General features: G+C 45.4%; 1 pseudogene; it reads left to right on the forward strand.

Moving 5' to 3' along the window:
• Positions 1 to 9,554, forward strand: part of LOC138472209 (RAD51-associated protein 1-like) — a 51,557-nt pseudogene extending 42,003 nt beyond the window's left edge.
• Positions 9,555 to 9,859: the final 305 nt, after the last annotated feature.

Here is a 9,859-nt window from a genome sequence, read left to right on the forward strand (position 1 = left end):
ATAAAGAGTATCGGGGGAGTAAAAATAAAGCTGAAAAAGGGTGCAATACTACCTAGAGTGAAACAATACCCACTATCAAAAGAGGCAGATGAGGGCATATACGAAACCATAACGGCCCTAATAAATAATGGCATATTGGTACCATCAGAATCACCATGTAACAAGGCCGTGTACCCAGTGCGCAAAGCTAAAGGAGGGTCTTGGCTTTTTATCCAGGACCTCAGACCCTTCAACAACATTGTAGAAGCAGAATACCCCATAGCAGCAAACCCGGCCACAATATTATGTGGAATTCCGGCAGAGGCCTCACGGTTCACAGTGATTGACCTCAAAAATGCCTTTTTTTCAATACCTCTGCACCCAGATTCACAAGACTTGACAAGCTTCACGTACAGAAACACAAAATGGAAACACACCAGGTTACCACAAGGGTACTGCGAGTCACCCTCAATTTTCAACCGAGTAATACAGATGGACTTGGGAAACGTTGAAGTGGAAAGTATGGTTCTGCAATATGTTGACGATATAATAATTTGCAGCACAAGCGAGAAAAGGTGCAGGGAGGACTCATTGAAAATGCTGACAGTATTGGCTGAAAAAGGTTACAAGGTAGACAAAGAAAAGTTACAGTACTGTCAGGAACAGGTATTATACATTGGTCAACTAATATCCCAACATGGAAGAAAGATTGCACCACAAAGAGCACAAGCTATATCAAACACGCCACTACCACAAACGGTGAGGGAGCTGCAGCAGTTCCTGGGATTGTGCAACTACTGTAGAGCATGGGTTTTTGACAACAGCTCATACATAGGACCCTACTTGAAGCATTGAGAGAAGCACACAAAGGGGAAAAAACATTGGGGTGGACAAGGGAAATGAAGGAGGCATTTGACGAGTTGAAGAACACCATATCCACTGCTCCGGTACTAGCCACCCCAGATTATGAACGGCAGTTCTTTATCTTTTCACATTGCAACTCAGCAGTAATGAAAGCAGTATTGACTCAGAAAACCAGCATGGGACACAAGCCAATAGCGTTCTACAGCGGTCATTTGGACCCTGTCATGTTAGGTCATTTCCCTTGCGAACAGAGTCTCGCCGCAGCTGGATTTGCTGTAGAGAAATCATCATTGATTACAATGGGGTGCCCAACCACACTATTTGTGGAGCATGCGCTGTTTGCAATATTGAATAAGCCTAAGTCCACACTAACCACGCAGAGGGCGTCAGGTTATGAGATCATTTTGTCTAGACCTGAACTGTCAATTGTCAGATGTAGTACAGTTAACCCAGCAAGGTTTATAGCGGAAGTTATTGAGGAAGGTGATTATGCTCACGATTGTACACAGACTATCGAAATGTATTCATGCACTAGAAAAGTTGAAGAGGATGCACTCAAAGGTGGAGACATTTTGTTTATTGATGGGTTATCAACAATAGACCAAAGTGATGGGATAAGGAGAACTGGGGCAGCAGTTGTAAAAATGACAGAAGATTTGATGTATGTCCCGATGAAATGTGTGCAGTTACCACAGCATTATTTGGCTCAAGCATCAGAATTGGTTGCACTGATCTTGGCGTTGAAGGAAAGCGTTGACAAAAGAGTTACTGTATATTCTGATAGCGCATATGTCACGTCAACTGTCCACTCGGGGTTGATAATATGGCAGAGAAGGGGGTTTAGGAGAGCTGATGGCACCCCAGTGCAACATGCTCTCTTGTTAGCAGAACTAATTGAAGTAATTAATGATCCCCAAGAAATAGCTTTGGTTAAATGCCCGGCACACACTAATGGAGACGACCATATCTCGAAAGGGAATGAAACAGCAGACGCACATGCCAAACATGCGGCGTACTTTGGTGAAATATGGAACCCCCCAGAGTCAGAGAGAGGGAGAGGGAGGGGGGTGGCCAAACAAATGTTGATGACGGAAGGGTACACACATCTTCCAGCCACACAGATAATGGAATTACAGGCAGCCGCACCAATGGCAGAAAAGGAATTATGGGTAAAAAGAGGATGTACGATGTCCCCAACTGACGCACTGTGGCGTCAAAATAACAGCGGAAAGGTGGTCATGCCGTTGGCACTGTTGAACACGTCCCTGGCCCAGCTCCATCACCCAGCTCATACAGGAAAGGAAGTAATTGCAGCACGAATTTGGGAAAACTGGTTCTGCCCCGAGTTAAATTGTCATGTAACAAATTTCATCAGCAATTGCCTCACATGCAAACAGTTTACGGCCGGTCACATGCTGCAAGTGATAAAAGGTACTATACCCCGGCCAGAGGGACCCTTCCTGCACATTCATATTGACTATGTTGATATGATCAATGTATGTCAAGGAAATAGGTATATGATTGTAGCGGTGTGCCCATTCTCCAGATGGATCAAGGCTGGACCCTGCTCACATGCAGATGCGTTCAGAGCAGCTAAATTTCTAGTGAGAGAGGTTTTCCCCAGGTGGGGTGTGTGCGAAGTGCTGCGGTCAGATAACGGCCCACACTTTGCTAATGAAATGTTTCAGCACATCACGTCCTTGCTGGGTATTAAGCACAAATTTGCATGTGCATATCACCCACAGGCCAACGGTATATGTGAACGCCTGAATGGCCTATTGAAAGAAGAAATAGCAAAAATACAGCAAACAACCAAGAAGAGCTGGTTGTACTGTCTTCCACCAGCTCTATTCGAGCTAAGGAATAGGCCAGGGTCTGATCACCACCTCACTCCTCACGAGGTGGTGACAGGGCGTCAAATGCGCCTTCCTCTAACGCCTACATCAAGAGCATTCACAGACTATGAAAATACTGCAACTGTTCTTGGTGACAAAATGTATCAATATGTGTCTTCTTTGATTACTAGTGTAGCGTTTGTATCTCAACAGCTTGAGCGCACGCGGGGAGGGTCGAAGAGTTCTCAACAAGAAGACACCGACAAGGAACTGGAAAAGGAAGGGCTAAGCAAAATTGCTAAAGGTGACCATGTGCTACTCCGCAACTTCAATAGAAAGTGGAACGGCCCACGCTTTACTGGTCCTCATTTGGTAGAAGAGGTAGCTACAAGAGCGGTGAAATTGCAGGAGAAGCGTGCCTGGAATCACCTACACGACATGAAGATCTACAAACTCCAGACCCGCCCTAGCTTTAACGACAGGGCCATTGGAAGAGCAACGACAGCAACGGAATTAGCTACGGAGAAGGAAACGTCGACTACAGCTGATGACAGTAGTGTCACTACACGTGATCACACCCCAGATTCCCCAGAGGCAACTACTGAAATAGACACTGGACACTTGCCCACAGCCCATCCCATGGTCACGAGATCGAAAAGTAAACAAACTTCCGCCAATTGAGCCCCAAACCCCCCCCCTCTCTAAGGTCACCCCAAATTGAAGGACATTGTTTTGCGCACACACACACATGTAACACACTTGTATGCTTTCTCTTTTTCTTCTCTCGCACATGCAGGTACCGTGTATAATTGTTTTGTTAGGAAAATAGGTAACTAACAGTGTACTGTGCCCAGGAGTAGATGCTGCCCACGGATGATAGCACCCTTGAAGCGCTATCACAGCAATTTGTATATCACATACAAAGACCGAAGTACCTGAAAAGAAGAAGGGTACTTGTATATTACACCGCATTTATTTTGGCCATAGAACAATCATTTCCCCATCTTCACCAGCACTTACCTGTGCTAAGGGATAGATCACTAAGGTTAGCGTGGGAACAGCTCTTCGCCTGGGCACTGAACGATTACTTGATAGGGAGAGCTTGATAACGACAACTAACAATAATAACAAGCATATTGAGGATTTTCAGGCGGGCACCTTTAACGTCGCAAGAATAAGCTGCCGGACTGCAGCAAGGTAAGAGCAAATGCCAGTGAGACTAGCTTTTGTAATAAAAATGATAGGAGTATTGGTCATCACTGGTCTATTGGCTGCCTCTGTATGGCAGAAAAGTTATGCTATCAATATTATGGCTGCACCCAAACCTAACATACCCCCTCCCACGGCTGAAACAGGTGCGACGTCAGGTGGTACTAGCAACCCTCCGCATAAGGGAAGTAGAGTTAAACGCAGCACATACTCAGATAACAAGGGTATTGATAATTACATAACAGATTCAGCACACGTCTCAAACGACATGTGGTACCAGCACATGACCCAAATAGGTAAGCAGACAACAGAAGATAGCTGTTATGTTTGCTCATTGATCCCATGTGCCATGAGCGCTTCTTGAACATTCGTCGCAACAGAAATAGAAGAAAAGATGGCACGATGTATAGTATATCTGGCAGTATTCCAAACGAGAGGGCGATTTCAAGGAATGGTGATGAGAATGGAATGGAAAACAAGAGACACATACCCATACGAAAACAATTTCCTCAAGTCATATTTGAGTTACCATAAGAGCAGTTTGCATGCTGAAGCATTCAGATACATGACAAGTGGCCCTGAAAAGGGAGAAACGAAGAAAGTAACACTACAATACCTACCATGTGATTGGTACGCCACTGAAGTTCCTGGTATACAAGGCTGTTGGGAAAGGCCACTGGTAACAATAACAGGGAAGGTATACATGAACAATGAATGGGACATAGGAGTGGTCGGTAGCAACATGGTAACAAGAGAAAATATTACCACCACAAAGGAACACAATGACAGATGTTGGACGACATGGGGCAAGTACGTACCAATGCTGACATGGATGGAGAAGGATGAAGACCCAATGAGCATACTACCGCTGACCGCGCCCAAGTTATGCTACCAACACAGAGGAGATGTGGAGGTGGGATACAACACCAACTGTGGAAGCGTGTTAGAATTACCAGAGGGGGGTGCTGGAACGGCAGTGATAATGGATCACTACTGGGCCTGTGGAAATAAGGCATATCACACCCTGCCCCCGTTGTGGAATGATATATGCACAATGGTTCACATCAATGTACCATCGCTAGTGGTGCCCCAGAAACATGTGAATATGGCCAACATCCCCAAAATGGATGAAGGGAACAAGAGGAAAAAGAGATTTGTACAATCACAGGAGAGAGAGAACAACAACAACAACAACAATAATGTCCTAAACAGAAAAAAAACACAAGGAGAACCCCTGACAGGAAACTACTTGTGGGGAAGGTCGGAAACAGCACTCACTTCTATCCCACCAGAACACAGGTTATTTAGCAGGGCTGCTATGTTCTTCTCGTCAATAATACACCCTGGACTACAAGCTTATGCAAACGCTAAATGGCTCCAGATAACACGATGGGAACTAATGATGACGATTAATTCGACAGTAAACGGATTCAATGCAATAAAAGAGGAACTGCGAGCGGTGAGAATGGTAGCACTACAGAACAGATATGTATTGGATCTCCTCACAGCGATGGAGGGAGGAGTTTGCGCAAAGATAGGACAATCATGCTGCACATTTATTCCCGCTAACGATGCTGATAATGGTACACTTACCGAAGCAGTATCACAACTGACCCAGATGCACTCCAAGATGATGGAAGAAAGTAAAGGAGTAAAGCAGGATGATAGCTGGTTTTCATTGTTATGGTCATGGATGCCATCCTGGCTGTCGGATGGACTGAAGATTATAGTTGGATGCATAATACTGGCTGGAGCTCTATTGATTATAATAAGGTTTTGGAAGGCCAAGAAGGCACGCACTACAGACGAAATGATCAAAATGGTCGGCATGCACCCCTTGACGCCAATTGACGATGACCAGCACACAGACGTGATAATAAAGGAAAGAGAGAAACTGCGCAGACAGATCATCGCCAATCACTTAGAACCACCATTCGTAAAGCTTGAGAACCCAAGAAACCCGAGGAGCTATATCGGAAGATGGGTATACTGCAAACTGGGAGGGAGCTGTGTATACATGTACTGGTCATTTGAAGACCATGTCAACCACTATGGACACCTGGGAGGAGTGACTAAAATATGGAGAGTAAGAGGAGATAAAGAAAAAGATATGTTTGTGGTCGGCAAGTCGACCAGAGGGGGGACGAAGTGGGAGAAGGGGAGAAAAGACTCCCCCCAATCTCCTCGCGACCCTGGCCCAGAGGATCGCGGCCCAGACACCCGCCACGAGATGAATTTGTCTATCTACCAGACGACCAAATACCCTGGTTCAAAAACATACGGATGTGCCCACCAGCCTGCCCACCAGCCTGCCCTACTCAAGCCGACACCTGCGGCATGGATGAACTCGACTAAGACCTCAACAACAAGCACCCACATCGTTAGAGATGCCAAGACGACCTAGCCAACTGCCAAGAACACACGTGCCACCATGCACACTGGACACTCCCACACCAACCCACATGAAGAATATAATCAGTGCTATGACGTAGGTGATGGATACACCCACTGACGCGCATCTTTATTATTTTTCACATAGGTTTTCCGAAATGCAGAAACGCAAGACGCACAAAGCACTCGCTTACACGCTTGCTGACGCTTCTCCCGACCCTTGCATTGTGATGAAAATATAACGAAGAAATGATACTACCTATGAAGCCATGTCACACCGCAACACAAGTGCCGTGCATTACACATCCCCACCTATGAACCAGGCCCAAGTAGGCCGCAAGCAAGAGCCGCCATGAACACTGAACGAGCAAGAGTACAAGTGCTGACCATGCAGAACGAGCCCAGCGAGAGCTGACAGTCAAGGGAACGATGTTGCAACTCGTATGCTACCAGCCGACGCCAAGGTCACACCTGTAAACAAAGCCAAGCACGCAGAAGTGTGTGCAGAATTCTGCCTCAGCCACGGTCTCTCCTCACGTGACCAAGCCAACCTGACAAGGTGCCAGACCCACGAGGGAGAAGTCGCCTGGATCCCACGTCTGGGACACAGGCTGCAACAACGAAATGACCCACTGGACACCTACAGTGATGGGAATGGTCTGCTCTCAGGCCTATGAGCAAATCCGCGCATTGTCTGCACGAACACATAGTTACATATTATTGCGAGTGACAGGTACACCGCAAGCTGGGAACAAGGATGGTCCCAGGCTGGGGGGCTCGCGAGTGGACCAATCAGAACATGGGGGCACTCATCACTGACGCCACTAACATTAGCCAATCATTAGGGGTCTTCGTGTAACAATTTTCAAGTATCTAATAGAAGGGACAACCCAAGAATAGCACCTGACTGACCCTCAACCACTAATAATGTTCTCTATATGTATGCTATACTAACCCTACCACTCGAGGAACCAATCCAGAGTGGCGATAAGTTTTTCGCTAACTTTCCCAGGTGACGCAAGTAGCGCGTCATACTGAGGCAAAAAGGGGCCTGCGAGCCCCACGAACTTTGAGAGTCTGGAGGGACACGTACGATCCTAGACCCATCCCTGCCATTGTTCAATAAACAGCAGCACTACCTTGCTCCTTGCGTGTGTCTCATACTCATTTTTGGGGAACACAGGAGGAGTTGGAGCCTCCCAGCCCGGAGGTCCGCGGACGGCCCAGCCGACCCCGGGAGAAACACCCCGACACCATGTTGTCCGCATATATGCTAAAACTGGGATGTAACTTGGTCAGAATTCCAGGACACCAGCATTAGTCCTTAAGAGAGTATTAGTGAGGCCATTTGTATATAATGAAAACAATAAAGGGGCAAGGACACAACCATGGTGTACTCCAGGCGCCACAGGAAACCAGGGTGTACAATGCCCGTTTGTCCCTTGAGGGAACTCATGCCATATTGGATGCATGTAGACTTCAAAGGATACTAACCATTTCTGGCGGGCAGTTCAGGGATCTGTGGCATTGCCATAATATTGTCCTATTGACCTTATCAAATGCAGTTCCATGAATGCCATCGATATTGGCTCTCTTTTTATGCATGTCTTATTCACTACAAATCAGAAGCTGTTCAGGGCTATCACATTGGTTCCAAAGGCCTCACGTAAACCCAACTGGTTATCTTCAAAAATATGGTTCTCTTAAACCCACTTCAATAGGTGAGGAATCACCACCCTATCAAATATTCTTTGCTGCAAATCTAACAAAGAAATTGGTCTGTACGGTGTTGGAGCGTCTCAGGTGCCCTTCTTGTAAATTGGGACTATAATGCCTTGCTTCCAAGAGACTGGTTAAGCCTGTCATTCCAATATACAGTTAAAAATAATTTTGAGTAGCGTGGCCCAGAATATATCATATGAACGATATACATTGAGAAGATATCATCTGGTCCTGAACTCTTCCCCATGCCCGTGCGCATATATCATTTAAGACTTATTTATATTCAACCTGTGCCATGCTGGGTTCACCCATTTTCTGGTTCCAACAAGCCAACACTATATTTTTACTATTTGCCATCTCCATTTGTTTCAAACCTTGGACATTATCCATTGATGAGTTACTTTGGGAATGATGATTTGGACTGTGATTCACTTTTTCCCAAAAGCATCTTGAGTTGGCAACCATTGACAGCTCTTCCTAAGCTTCATTGTTGAGCTCTCATTTTCCAGTTAAAGTTGCTCTTTTAAAAGCAGAGCATGCTATTATTACTTGTTGTTTGTCTAGAAGAGATGTTTTTAGCACGTTCATCAAGACATCTTTTGCTTCCTTCTATTCTTCATTTAACAACCGATATGTCCTCCTACCCCTATGTCCCTTGCAATCTGCTACAAAGCTGGGCTTAAATTTCATTTCAACATTAGATGATGGTAATATTGCAGGACTATGGTTCCGGGTGCGCAGTTTGAAGGCACTTCGGGTGCGAAAAGCTTATGGACACCAGACTGTGATGCCACCAAGCTTTGCCCTGATTATTGAACTAAGTGGGTTCAAGGGCTGCGATGATCATGCCAATTTCTTCACTTGTTCAGTGGACCTCCTCTTCTCCAGCTTGTGCTTGCTTTGATATCATCTTGTTACAGCTGCTGATCTGCAACATCTGCCAGTGACTGGCAGCGTATTCTGTCTTGGCGCAGCGAGCAGAGTACGATTTCCAGCGCTGGATCTATACAGTCTTTACAAGCCTCTGCTATGGACAGGCGTGGCAGATGAATATTTTATATTAGCGACTGCACCTCTAACCAAAAACCAAGAACGAAAGATGTCCAACCAAAGAAGGAGAAAAAAGAATAGCAACCTAAAAAGAAAGCTGTCAATGAAAGGATACCTTTAGATAACAAACTTTATCAGAGAGATTTAGAAGTTGCCTTAGCTTTATCAGTGCAGGAAATGTCCATAGAAGTTCATGCATCACCAAGTGCGGAAACGTGTACAGAAACCGACACCAATGGTGTGGACTGTGTTCCTTTCCCCTCCAACTGCAGTGTGGAGAGCAATCTTCTTGAATTGGATCAGATCACAGATTTTAAAGAAAATGATCTTGGTGCCAGATGCCACAGACGGGTGGCAGTGAAAGCTACAGATGTGCAGTGAAAGTGAAAGATGCTGACAGATGGCATTGATGAAGAAGAAAAAGTCGATGACTGTAAGTCAGATTTTGCTTCCAATGAAGAATCTGGCAATGATTCAAATTGTAGCGATGAAGAGGAGATATAGTTTTCATTGAAAAAACAACCCAAATCTGAAGAGAAAAGAAGGAAGAAAAGCCAAAGGTGTTACCTCGCAAGGAGAAGAAATCTCCGAAGTCCAGTCCAATGGCCATAACAAAACCAAATATTATCGAATAAGACACTCAAAATAATATTGCAGCCAGTTTTAAAGAAGTCTGTTTCTCCAAAACTTGTTGGAAGTCCACCACAAATAGATGGCTCTTTTGTGGGTGTGAGAAGACCAAGTTGGACCCCACCAAGTCAATCAGGAAACATCAACAATGCGCTGGGAGGAGTTTCTGTTAAGTCACA

The sequence above is a fragment of the Ambystoma mexicanum genome, chromosome 8, assembly GCF_040938575.1.
Source record: "Ambystoma mexicanum isolate Mex_15411 chromosome 8, UKY_AmexF1_1, whole genome shotgun sequence".
NCBI lineage: Eukaryota > Metazoa > Chordata > Amphibia > Caudata > Ambystomatidae > Ambystoma > Ambystoma mexicanum.